This window comes from Mobula hypostoma, chromosome 30 (assembly GCF_963921235.1).
Source record: "Mobula hypostoma chromosome 30, sMobHyp1.1, whole genome shotgun sequence".
NCBI lineage: Eukaryota > Metazoa > Chordata > Chondrichthyes > Myliobatiformes > Myliobatidae > Mobula > Mobula hypostoma.
This window is the reverse complement of record NC_086126.1, coordinates 15,531,568-15,545,172: the sequence shown is the minus strand read 5'-3', so window position 1 is coordinate 15,545,172 and position 13,605 is coordinate 15,531,568. Positions and strand designations below refer to the sequence as shown.

At 53.7% G+C, this 13,605-nt stretch overlaps 1 protein-coding gene across 1 annotated transcript in view; it reads left to right on the top strand.

Annotated features, from left to right (window-relative positions):
* Positions 1-13,605, top strand: part of LOC134339809 (glycogen phosphorylase, muscle form) — a 115,469-nt gene that overhangs the window by 33,332 nt on the left and 68,532 nt on the right. The window lies entirely within an intron of this gene.

Sequence of the window (13,605 nt, the reverse complement as noted above, 5' to 3'; positions counted from 1 at the left end):
GCAGAGTGCAAAGTAAATGGCAGGATACTTGGTAGTGTGGAGGAGCAGAGGGATCTCAGGGTACATGTCCACAGATCTCTGTAAGTTGCCTCACGGTAGATATGCTACCGTTTACATCCAATCACCTAACATTATTTTGTGCTTGGTAATCTTTCGACTTCGCTTTCATAGGTCGAGGGATAGAGTTTAAGAGTCGCGATGTAATGATGCAGCTCTATAAAACTCTAGTTAGGCCACACTTGGAGTACTGTGTCCAGTTCTGGTCACCTCACTATAGGAAGGATGTGGAAGCATTGGAAAGGCTACAGAGGAGATTTACCAGGATGCTGCCTGGTATGGATTATGATCAGAGATTAAGGGAGCTGGGGCTTTACTCTTTGGAGAGAAGGAGGATGAGAGGAGACATGATAAAGATATACAAGATATTAAGAGGAATAGATAGAGTGAATAGCCAGTGCCTCTTTCCCAGGGCACCACTGCTCAATACAAGAGGACATGGCTTTAAGGTAAGGGGTGGGAAGTTCAAGGGGGATATTAGAGGAAGGTTTTTTACTCAGAGAGTGGTTGGTGTGTGGAATGCACTGCCTGAGTCAGTGGTGGAGGCAGATACACTAGTGAAGTTTAAGAGACTACTAGACAGGTATATGGAGGAATTTAAGGTGGGGGGTTATATGGGAGGCGGGGTTTGAGGGTTGGCACAACATTGTGGGCTGAAGGGCCTGTAATGTGCTGTACTATTCTATGTTCTATTGTGGGGTCAAATGTCCATCTTATCATTCTAGGGGGCATTGTGAGCAGTTTTGTGCCCCTTATCTAAGAGAGGATGTCCTGGCATCGGAGGAGGTCTAGAGGAGGTTCACAAGGATGACCCTGGGAATGAAAAGGTTCACATTTGATGGCTCTAGAGGTTAGAAGAATGAAGGGGGGGTTCTCACTGAAACCTATCGAATATTGAAAGGCCTGGATAGAGTGGACAAGGAGAGGTAGTGGGGGGAGTCTATGACCAGAGAGCACAGCCTCAGAATAGAAGGACGTCCTTTTAGAACAGAGATGAGGAGCGATTTCTTTAGCCAGTGGGTGGTGAGTCAGTGGAATTCATCGCCGCCAACAGCTGTGGATGCTGAGTCATTGGATATAATTAAAGTGAAGATTGATAGGTTCTTAAACAACAGGAATTCTGCAGATGCTGGACATTCAAGCAACACACATCAAAATTGCTGCTGAAGACTAGTCCTGACGAAGGGTCTCGGCCTGAAACACCGACTGTACCTCTTCCTAGAGATGCTGCCTGACCTGCTGCGTTCACCAGCAATTTTGATGTGTGTTGATTGATAGGTTCTTGATTAGATTATGGAGAGAAGGCAGGAGAATTGGCTGAGAGGGCAAATGAATCCGCCATGATGGAATGGGGCAGCAGATCTTATGGGCCGAATGGCCTGTTTCTGCTCCTCTGACTTATGGTTTTATAGACATTAGAAGCTGTCCCTGAGCCTGGTGATGTGTGCTTTTAGACTTCTGTATCTTCTGCCCGATGGGAAGGAGGAGAAGAGAGAATTACCAGGGTTGGGTGGGGTCTTTGATCATGCTGGCTGACTTACTGAAACATCGAGAAGTGTGGGCCGAGTCCACAGAGAAACGATTCACAAGGAAGTTACTAGCACGGGAGCACTTATGTCATAAGATAGAAATACCACCCCAAATGCTACTTCTGGGACGGGGATTCCAGGAAATCCGTGAGGTCGCTCCTTTTCTTCTTTTAACCTCAAGAAACCCACGAGGACATTCTTGAATCATTCTTTCTATCCTGATCTGCAATTAATGTAATCTTCAGGCAGCGACTAGGTATCTGAGAATCCCGAAAGCAAGGGCGAGAATCAGGTTTATCGTCACGGACGTATGCCGTGAAATTATGCCGTGATCCTCTCGTATCCCCTTTTGCCTATCACCTGTCCAGCTCTCGGCTCTATCCCTCCCCCTCCTGTCTTCTCCTATCATTTTGCATCTCCCCCTCCCCCTCCAGCTTTCAAATCCCTTACTCACTCTTCCTTCATTTAGTCCTGACGAAGGGTCTCGGCCTGAAACGTCGACTGCGCCTCTTCCTATAGATGCTGCTTGGCCTGCTGCGTTCACCAGCAACTTTGATGTGTGTTGCCATGAAATTTGTTGTGTTGCCGCAGCGTGATACAATTTTTAAAAAAAAACTTGAAGTTGCAATAACAGTACATCAAAATAAATGGTACAAAAAGAGAGCTGTATAGTTAGGTAGTGTTCATGGAAACCTGACGGCTGAGGGGAAGAGGCTGTTCGGAAAGCGCTGAGTGTGTGTCGTCGGGCTCCTGTACTGATGGTGGCAATGAGAAGAGGGCATGTCCTGGACAGCGAGGGTACTTCACGATGGTTGCCGCCTTTTGAAGAATTCCTCGATGGCGGGAAGGCTAGTTTACAACCCTCTCTCGCTCTTCCCGATCCCGCGCACTCACGGCTCCAAACCAGTACCGAGCAAGAATGCTCGCCGTACATCCGCACCTCTCGCTGAGAGAATGCTGACGGTTCCAGGAAACGGGAGGCACGATGAGTCAGTTGTTGTCCATTGGGCCTGGTGTTGGTACAGTTTACACTGCAGACGTTATGCTCGGACCACAAGTGTTCAAATTCACATTCAGTTCATTCAATCCTTCATGTGTAAACTGCCAGACAGAACAATGTTCCTCCAGACCAGTGTTCACAACACAATACATATAACTCCAGTGCAACACGCCAGCGTAGTATTAGCCCAGTCTGTGTGAATCAGAAGTCACATCTCCACCTCGCTGGCAGTCAACACTGGCGCACCTCGGGGATGTGTGCTTAGCCCACTGATCTACTCTCTCTACACCCCTGACTGTGTGGCTAGGCATAGCTCAAACGGCATCTGTAAATTTGCTGACGGCACAGCTATTGTTGGCAGGATCTCAGATGGAGACGAGAGGGCGTACAGGAGCAAGATTTACCAGCTGGTTCAGTGGTGTCGCAGCAATAACCTGGCCAAGGAACTGAGTAATACACATCAAAGTTGCTGGTGAACGCAGCAGGCCAGGCAGCATCTATATAGATGCTGCCTGGCCTGCTGCGTTCACCAGCAACTTTGATGTGTGTTGCTTGAATTTCCAGCATCTGCAGAATTCCTGTTGTCCAAGGAACTGAGTGTGGGCTTCAGAACGGGAAAGACGAGGAAATACACTCCAGCCATCAGAGAGGGGTCAGAAGTGGAGACAGTGAGCAACTTCAAGTTCCTGGGTGTCTATCGACGACCTAACCTGGGCCCAACACGTCGATGTAGTCACAAAGAAGGCACGGCAGCAGCTGTATTTTATCAGGAGTTTGAGAAGACGCTCGCAAATATATATATAGATGTACCGTGGAGAACATTCTAACTGGCTGCATCACCGTCTGCTGTGAGGGTTGAATCTACTGCACAGGATCGAAACAAGCTGCAGAGAGTTGTAAACTCAGTCAGCTCCATCATGGGCACCAGCCTCCGTAGTATCCAGGACATCTTCAAGGAGCGGTGCCTCAGAAAGGCGGCGTCCGTCATTAAGGACCCCCCCCATCATCTTGTTCTCATCGCTACCATCAGGACGGAGGTACAGAAGCCTGAAGGCACACACTCAACGATTCAGGAACAGCTTCTTCCCCTCTGCCATCCGATTCCTGAATGGACAATGAACGCATGAATACGACCGAATGCACAGTATTTTATCGACTATTCTGTATTACTGTGTACTGTTGCCACAAAGACAGCAAATTTCACAACATGTGCCAGTGATACTAAACCTGATTCTGATTCTGAGTAAATAATGAGGTGCATTTACGACACAAGTTTAGAAAGTAAACTGGTGCTTCATACGTGACGAGGCCTGGGTGCTGGCAGGGAGTTCAGTCGTCTTACAGCCTGGGTCAAGAAACTGTTTCATATCCTCACAGTCCTTGCCCTAATGCTAACGGGACCTCCTGCTTGATGGTGGGGGCAGGGGGGTTGTTGGGCGGGTGGGAGAGATCATTGTCAATGATAAAGGCCCTGCGTACGCAGTGCTCCAGATAGCTATCTGATGGGTGGACGAGAGACGCCAGTGTTCCTCTCAGCTGGTCAGGAAGCTCTCGATGATGCTCCTGTAAGAATTGGTTAGAGTGGTGGGGCCAGGTGGCCTTGCTCACCTCAGACTCCTCAGGAAGCGGAGACGCTGCTGTGCGTTGTTGGCCAAAGAGGTGATGTTGAGGAACCAGACGAGATCGCCCCTTGTGTGTATTCCTCGAAAACCTGGCACTCCTAAGTCTCTCCTCAGGAGTGTTCGTTTGTAGTGAGGAGAGGTTAGCCCACACCGCTCCAAAGTCCACAGTCACCTCTTGGGTCGTGTGCTCTACCAGCCCTCCGTCCGCCGTCTCCTCATCGTCCTTGACGAGGCAAGCTATTGCTGTGTGGTTTAGTGCACTTGGTTTGGTTCAAACCGGATCTAGCAGGGCAGCCTGGTGTCAGCAGATGAACAGCAGCCTGGTGTGGGTGGGGAGTGCACCGGTGCTCAGCGTGATGGAGCTAGAGATGTCCCTGCCAACGTGGACCGGCTGCGGCCATTCTGCCAAAAAATGCCCCAGGACCCAGTTACGGAGGGAGGTGTTGAGACCCAACGAGGGCAGCTTGCCCACCAGCTTCTGAGGGATGATGGAACGCAGAGCTGCAGCTGATAGGTGGCGCCCTGGGACAGGATGCAGTGGAGAGCAGAGACTGCAGCTTCACCGCCGGACCGATTTGAACGATAGGCGAACTGGGGAGAGCAGGCAGATGGGCTTTAATGTGATCCATAACCCAGCCGCTCAAAGCACTTCATTCTTGTCGATGGCTATACCACCGGACGGCAGTCGTTAAGGCAGGTTACGTGCGTCAAATCTAGCGTAAAAGACATTCAGCCCGATTAGAGATGAACCCTCTGGCTGGATGGCCTTTTCAGGGGCGGCGTCCTGGAGCCACGTTTCCGTCAGGATAACTGCACAGCAGTCCTTCATCTCATGCCGGCTCAGTCCCAGACTCGGGTAATCGACTTTATTTCCTGGTGATCGAGCTTTTGAAAGCAGTATCGATGGGAGAGCTGGCCTGCATTCGGTCTTGCACGAATACCAGTTCTGTTTCCTTGCGGGCCACTCCCGATGCCCCCTTCCTTGGGCGACGACATGGTACGTTAACAGCCTGAGTGGAGGAACTCCTCTGCCGTCCAATAGCTCGCTGAGTGAGGTGGACTTGGTGTTCTTAATATCCGGCAGTCTTCTGTGATCATAGGAAAGACAAAAAGGACGGACAATTGCACCATTAGTTGGAGCTGGAGCGGCCGCTGCGACAGTGTGCACCGCCATCTTGTAGGCCATTCAGCCCATCGAGAATGCTCCTCCATTCCATCATGACCGATTTATTCACCCTCTCCACCCCACTCCCCTGCCTTCTCCCCGTAACTTTTGACATCCTGACCGATCAAGAACCTGTCAACATCTGCTTTAAATATATCCAATGACTTTGCCTCCACTTCCGTCTGTGGCAACGAATTCCACAGATTCACCAGCCTCTGGCTAAAGAAATTCCTCCTCGTCTCTGTTCTAAAGGGTTATCTTTCTATTCTGAGCTCCTAGACTCTCCCATTATTGGAAACATCCTCTCCATGTCTATTCCATCCTAACTGCCTAGATAACTCTGATAAGAGAAAATCTGCAGATGCTGGAGATCCGAGTGACACACAAAATCTTGGAGGAACTCAGGCCTTTAATTGGATAAAACTAATTACCTTTTCAGCTTCACGGTACAGGAACAAGCCCTTCAGCGCAATTCACCCATGCTGATCATATCTCAATAAATAAATAGAATTTCCAGAATCTTACTGATTGTCTGTTGTTCTTTGCCCAAGTAGTTTGAGTTAAGCATTGCAATATCTGATATTTTTTTAATAATTGCAAATCCTCATTTAAAATGTGTCTCTAAAACATCCATAGCTATGCTGCAGACTAGGAATAGACTGCTGGAAGTCCAGTTCTGCCCTATTTTCTCTGTCATGGTACCCATATGTACTAGGTCCAGCTCCCTAACACACTGCAAAGCCTTGAAATAATGATCAGCTTACCCAGGCACCAAAGGCAAGATGTCCTCCATTTTGGCTCTCTCCATTTTAACCCTTAGGCTCCCTCCATTTTAAGCGTCGTAGAGCAGAGAAACGGGTTCTTCGACCCACCTGGCCCGTACCATATTGTCACTCCGTCCAGTCCCACCTCCCCCGCCCCTGGACTATACTCCTCCATCTATGTACTTAACCAAAAACACTTCAAATATTGGAATTGAACCCACTTTCACCACTTCCCTTGGCAGCTCATTCCACACCTGCTCCATTGTGCTGAATGAAGGAGTTTCCCCTCGGGTTCCCTTTACCTTTCACCTTCCGCCCGTGACCTGTGACCTCTGGTCCTAATCCCACCCAACCTCAGTGGAAAAAGCCTGCTTGCATTTGCCCTATCTATACCCCTCATGATTTTGTATCCCTCCATTGCATCTCCGCTCAATCTCCAACACCATTTATTTTGGCGCTTGCTGCAGTCCAAGTGTCCCTCGAAAGGACGCGTGGCAGTCTGGACCCGTGGAACCGCGGAGGCCCGGACTACTGGGTGGGTATTGGGGTCTGGAAGCTGGGAAATTCTTCATTCACTGAAGTGGCTTTAAAAGCTGACGAATGGGGAACCACCAGACTATTATCAGGACCCATCTGACTCGCTCCTATCATCTGGTGAAGAATATCTGTTTTCATAGAGCATTACAGTCTGGAAGCAGGTCCTTGTTGGCACAGCTCATCCTTGCCGACCGAGATGGTGATCGAATATAGTCCTTTCTGCCCTTGGTTGACCCACACCCGTCTAGATTTTCCCCATCTCTGTATCCGGTGTGACCCTTCGAGCAGAGACAGATGGGAATCTGTCGAAACTGCAAAGGTCTGCTTCTCCCTCTCTCCACCCACCAACACCCCTACCCCCCTCTCTACACCCTCCTGCACCCTCTCCCTCTACACCCACCCACACACACACACCCTCTCTCTCTACACCTACCCCCACCCACACCCTCTCTCTACACCCACCCCCACCCACACCCTCTCCCTCTACACCCACCCGCACCCACACCCTCTCCCTCCACACCCACCCACACACACACCCTCTCTCTCTACACCTACCCCCAACCACACCCTCTCTCTACACCCACCCCCACCCACACCCTCTCCCTCTACACCCACCCGCACCCACACCCTCTCCCTCCACACCCACCCACACACACACCCTCTCTCTCTACACCTACCCCCAACCACACCCTCTCTCTACACCCACACCCTCTCCCTCTACTCCCACACCCCCTCTCTCTAAACTCTAAACCCACCCCCACCCACACCCTCTCCCTCTACACCCACCCACACCCACAAACTCTCTCTACACCCACCCACACCCTCTCCCTCTACACCCACCCCCACCCACATCCTCTCCCTCTACACACACCCACACCCTCTCTCTCTACACCTACCCCCACCCACACCCTCTCTCTACACCCACCCCCACCCACACCCTCTCCCTCTCCACCCACCCCCACCCACACCCTCTATACACCCACACCCACCCACACCGTCTCCCTCTACCCCCCCTCTCTCACACCCACACCCACACCCTCTCTACTCCCTCTCTCTACACCCACCCCCACCCACACCCACCCACCCACACCCACACCCTCTCTCTACACCCACCCCCACCCACACCCTCTCCCTCTACACCCACCCCCACCCACACCCTCTCTATACACCCACACCCACCCACACCGTCTCCCTCTACTCCCACCCACACCCACACCCTCTCCCTCTACACCCACACCCACCCACACCCTCTCCCTCTACACCCACCCACACCCACACCCTCTCTCTACACCCACCCCCACCCACACCCTCTCCCTCTACACCCACCCACACCCACACCCTCTCTCTACACCCACCCACAACCACACCCTCTCTCTACACCCACCCACACCCACACCCTCTCTCTACACCCACCCACACCCACACCCTCTCCCTCTACACCCACCCGCACCCACACCCTCTCCCTCTACACCCACCCGCACCCACACCCTCTCCCTCTACACCCACCCACACCCACACCCTCTCCCTCTACACCCACCCCCACCCACATCCTCTCCCTCTACACCCACCCACACACACACCCTCTCTCTCTACACCTACCCCCACCCACACCCTCTCTCTACACCCACACCCACCCACACCCTCTCCCTCTACTCCCACACCCCCTCTCTCTACACCCACCCCCACCCACACCCTCTCCCTCTACACCCACCCACACCCACACCCTCTCTCTACACCTACCCCCACCCACACCCTCTCTCTACACCCACACCCACCCACACCCTCTCCCTCTACTCCCACACCCCCTCTCTCTACACCCACCCCACCCACACCCTCTCCCTCTACACCCACCCACACCCTCTCCCTCTAGACCCACCCACACCCACACCTTCTCTCTCTACACCTACCCCCACCCACACCCTCTCTCTACACCCACACCCACCCACACCCTCTCTCTCTACACCTACCCCCACCCACACCCTCTCCCTCTATACCCACCAACACCCACACTCTCTCTCTACACCTACCCCCACCCACACCCTCTCCCTCTACACCCACCCACACCCTCTCCCTCTGCACCCACCCCCACCCACACCCTCAATCTACATCCACCCCCACCCACCCCCTCTCCCTCTACACCCACACCCTCTCCCTCTACACCCACACCCCCTCTCTCTACACCCACCCCCACCCTCTCCCTCTACACCCACCCTCTCCCTCTACACCCACCCTCACCCACACCCTCTTCCTCTACACCCACCCACACCCACACCGTCTCTCTCTACACCCACCCTCACCCACACCCTCTCCCATTACACCCACACCCCCTCTCTCTACACCCACCCCCACCCACACCCTCTCTCTCTCTACACCCACCCACCACCACACCCTATCTCTACACCCACCCATAACCACACCCTATCTCTCTACACCCACCCCAACCCAGACCCTCCCTCTACACCCACTCTCACCCACACCCTTTCCCTCTACACCCACACCCTCTCTCTCTACACCTACCCCCACCCACACCCTCTCCCTCTACACCCACCCACACCCACAACTCTCTCTCTCTACACCCACACCCACCCACACCCTCTCCCTCTACACCCACCCCCACCCACACCCCCTCTCTCTACACCCACCCCCACCCACACCCACCCACACCCTCTCCCTCTACACCCACCCCCACCCACACCCCCTCTCTCTACACCCACCCCCACCCACACCCTCTCCCTCTACACCCACCCTCACCCACACCCTCTCTCTCTATACCCACCCTCACCCACAACCCCTCTCTCTACACCCACACCAACACCCTCTCCCTCTATACCCACCCCCACCCACACCCTCTCTCTCTACACCCACCCCCACCCACACCCTCTCCCTCTACACCCACACCCACCCACACCCCCTCTCTCTACACCCACCCACACCCTCTCCCTCTACACCCACCCCCACCCACACCTCCTCTCTCTACACCCACCCCCACCCACACCCTCTCCCTCTACACCTACACCCTCTCTCTCTACACCCACCCACAACCACACCCTATCTCTACACCCACCCATAACCACACCCTATCTCTCTACACCCACCCCAATCCACACCCTCCCTCTACACCCACCCTCACCCACACCCTCTCCCTCTACACCCACACCCACCCACACCCTCTCTCTCTACACCTACCCCCACCCACACCCTCTCCCTCTACACCCACACCCTCTCTCTCTACACCCACCCACAACCACACCCTCTCCCTCTACACCCACCCTCACCCACACCCTCTCCCTCTACACCCACACCCACCCACTCTCCCTCTCTCTACACCCACCCTCACCCACACCCTCTCCCTCTACACCCACACCCCCTCTCTCTACACCCACCCTCACCCACACCACCTCTCTCTACACCCACCCCCACCCACTCCCTCTCTCTCTACACCCACCCCCACCCACACCCTCTCTCTACACCCACCCCACCCTCTCTCTACACCCACCCCACCCTCTCTCTACACTCACCCCCACCCACACCCTCTCTCTACACCCACCCACACCCTCTCTCTAAACCCACCCCCACCCACACCCTCTCTCTCTACACCCATCCCCACCCTCACCCTCTCTCTACACCCACCCACACCCTTACCCTCTCTCTCTACACCCACCCACACCCACCCCCTCCCTCGACACCCACACCCACCCACACCCTCTCTCTACACTGAGCCCACCAACACCCTCTCTCTACACCCACCCTCACCCACACCCTCTCTCTCTACACTCACCCACACCTTCTCTCTACACCTACCTCCACACACCCTCTCTACACCCACCCACACCCTCTCTCTCTACACCCACCCCCACCCACTCTCTCTCCACCCAACCCCACCAACACCCCCTCTCTCTTCACCCACACCCTCTCTCTCTACACCCACCCACACCCACACCCTCTCTCTACACCCACCCACAACTACTCCCTCTCTCTCTCTACACCCACCCCATCCACACCCTCTCTCTACATCCACCCCCACCCTCTCTCTCTACACCCACCCACACCCTCTCTCTACACCCACCCCACCATCACCCTCTCTCTCTACACCCACCCCCACCCTCACCCTCTCTCTACACCCACCCACACCCACACCCTCTCTCTCTACACCCACCCACCCCCTCCTTCTACACCCACACCCTCTCTCTACACTGACCCCACCAACACCCTCTCTCTACACCCACCCCACCATCACCCTCTCTCTCTACACCCACCCCCACCCTCACCCTCTCTCTACACCCACCCACACCCACACCCTCTCTCTCTACACCCACCCACCCCCTCCTTCTACACCCACACCCTCTCTCTACACTGACCCCACCAACACCCTCTCTCTACACCCACCCTTACCCACACCCTCTCTCTCTACACCCACCCCCCTCTCTCTCTACACCCACCCCCACCCACACACCCTCTCTACACCCACCCCCACCCACACCCCCTCTTTCTCCACCCACCCCCACCAACACCCCCTCTCTCTTCACCCACCCCCACCCACACCATCTCTCTACACCCACCCCCACCCGCACCCTCTCTCTTCACCCACCCCCACCCGCATCCTCTCTCTCTTCACCCACCCCCACCCGCACCCCTCTCTCTACACCCACCCACACCCACACCCTCTCTCTACACCCACCCCCACCCTCTCCCTCTCCCCCCTCCCCCTCCCCCTTCCCCCTTCCCCCCTCCCCCTCCCCCCTCTCCCCCCTCTCCCCCCTCTCCCCCCTTCCGTCCTCTTCCCCCCCCTCCACCCCCCCCGTCTCACCCACCCCCTCACAGACAGCTGCTGGCTGATAAGTTTTTTGTGTTGTTGCGGAATGGGTCAAGGAGGAAGGGGTGACTGAAGACTATGAAGATAGTGTCGGAGCTGCCAATTCTTCTTCCTTTAGCCCACTGAGGACAGAAGGCCAACAACATCCACCCCACCCCACCCATCTAGGTGCCGGGAGCTGCCATTGCCTTCAGCAGACACTCGTGGGTAAAGGCTGGACGGGATTTAAACCGTTTCACAATACATTGAGCCGGGCGAGCTTGGCCGCTTTGCAAATGCCGGTGAAATTTAGAAGTCTGACTGACTGGTCAGGAATGGCACGCAGCTGCTCCGGGATTATCTCCCATTACAGACCTTCTAATACGCCGTAAGTCCTTGAGGTAACGTAATGCTCACTGGGGATCTAAAGGAACGGCCCCTTCAGTCAAGACGTCCTCCATTTTAACTCTAGGCTCCCTCCATTTAATATCACAGAGCTCCAAAGCTCAGAAACAGGCCCTTCGGCCCGTCTAGTCATTGACGAACTGTTATTCAGCTTAGTCCCACCTGGACCATAGCCCTCCATACCCCTCCTATCCATATACTTCTCCAAACTCCTCGCATTCCCAGCTCTTTACTTCACCACTGCCCCCTTTCCCGGTTTCACCTGTCACCTACCACCTTGTGCATCTTCCTCCCCCCACCAACCTTCTGACTCTGACTTTTCCTGTTCCTTTCCAATCCCGAGGGAGGGTCTCGGCCCGAAACATCGACTGGTTACGCTTTTCCGCTGAGTTCCTCCGGTATTTTGTGTGTGTCGTCTTGCAAACTGCGGTGGGAATCGAACCCAGATGCTATGTGGCCATGCTGGCCGTCCCCATTCTGTGGGGAGTTGCGTCACACACTGTTGAGGCCGGTTCACCTCACAAAGTATGCTGTACCCGCGAAGCTCCCTAACAATGTGATCGTGTCTCTAATGTAAAGACGTCGATTAAGACAAAGCATTGACAGGTGAAAATATCTTTTACAAGGGGACATAATTTCTTTGTTCATTTGTGAATGCCTGCGAGGGTAATATATGGTGACTGTTTGGGCGTATAACGAGCATTAAGTTGCCATTCTTTAGATTTGAACATGGATTATTGATGGAATTTAAAACGCAGCCCTGGAGCTGCGGACTGGGGTTGATTGCAAACCGGACAATGCCAATGAACGTTAATTTTGGGTGTCTGGAGTGTGGGTGCGAAGAAGGGGGTTGGTGTGTGAAAACTACATGTAATTGAAAGGAAGCATTGTAGATACATGGTAACTATAGAATTATCCAGCTGCCACCTTTGACCCTTAGCATATTAAAACTGTCATGTAATGTTGGGTCGGGAGGCCTCTTCCTCTGAGAGTGTCTCATTTTGTTGAATAAAACACTTTTGTAACTACTAGCCTCAGTGTTCCCCCGGTGACTCAATTCGCGTTACAACAGTGGCATATATGTACTTTGATAATAAACTTACTTTGAACTTCAGGGTGGATGTAAACCATTTATTCTTCAATGAAGATCCAAAGTCGAACAGTTAGCGGTAGTTAGTGGCTAGCGCCAGGCTACTACAGTGTCAATGTCCAGGGCTCAATTGCCACCGCTGTCTTTAAGGAGTTTTAGGTGATTGGAGAAAAGTATGGGTGTTGTCAGGGGTCGGTTTTTTACACAGACAGTGGTGAATGTGTGGAACGTCCTGCCAGGGGTGTTGGTAGAGGCAGATACAATAAGGGCGTTTAAGAGACTCTGTTAGATAGGCATGTAGATGAGAGACAAACAGAGGGCTACGTAGGAGGGAAGGGTTAGATTGATCTCAGAGGAAGTTAAAAGTGGGCCGAAGGGCCTGTGCTGGTATGTCCTCTGTCCCATGACAAGATTTCAGATCAGCAACACAACTTCTTTTCTGTCAGCCTGGGGGGAGTGAACGAGGCTGAAGATCGAAAAGGAAAAATCTGCCAGAATTCTGAAATTAAAAGCCGGGGAAAATGCTGGGGGTGGGGGAAAGGATCAGAGGGCCAGGTGGCATCTGTGGAAAGAGGAACCATTCTGTCAGGTCCTCAGAACTGGGAAGAGATCAAGAGGTAGAGGAGAAAGCAGGAGTGACGATG